At 54.7% G+C, this 232-nt stretch overlaps 1 protein-coding gene across 1 annotated transcript in view; it reads right to left on the reverse strand.

The window, feature by feature from the left end:
• NEK6 (NIMA related kinase 6) overlaps positions 1-232 on the reverse strand; it is a 58,048-nt gene that overhangs the window by 12,572 nt on the left and 45,244 nt on the right. The gene's annotated exons all lie outside the window — the stretch shown is intronic.

Genomic DNA, 232 nt, shown 5'->3' on the forward strand with positions numbered 1-232 from the left:
CGGCGCTCGGAGCTCGGCGCTCGCCGGCATCTCACGAGCTGTGTACAGGCAAATCTTTCATTTTTCTTTCATTACCTCGGCATGTACTGTCACTTAATTTTTATGTATGCAATCCTCCCTGACAAATATGATCTGCTGCCTGGTAATTCATCTGACGTTCATTCTGTTCCTTGCTCTAATTACGGCTCCGTTCCCGCCGCAGCGGCGGGGGCGGGCCACGCCCCCTCGCCCC

The sequence above is a fragment of the Geospiza fortis genome, unplaced genomic scaffold, assembly GCF_000277835.1.
Source record: "Geospiza fortis unplaced genomic scaffold, GeoFor_1.0 scaffold27, whole genome shotgun sequence".
In the NCBI taxonomy this organism is placed as follows: domain Eukaryota; kingdom Metazoa; phylum Chordata; class Aves; order Passeriformes; family Thraupidae; genus Geospiza; species Geospiza fortis.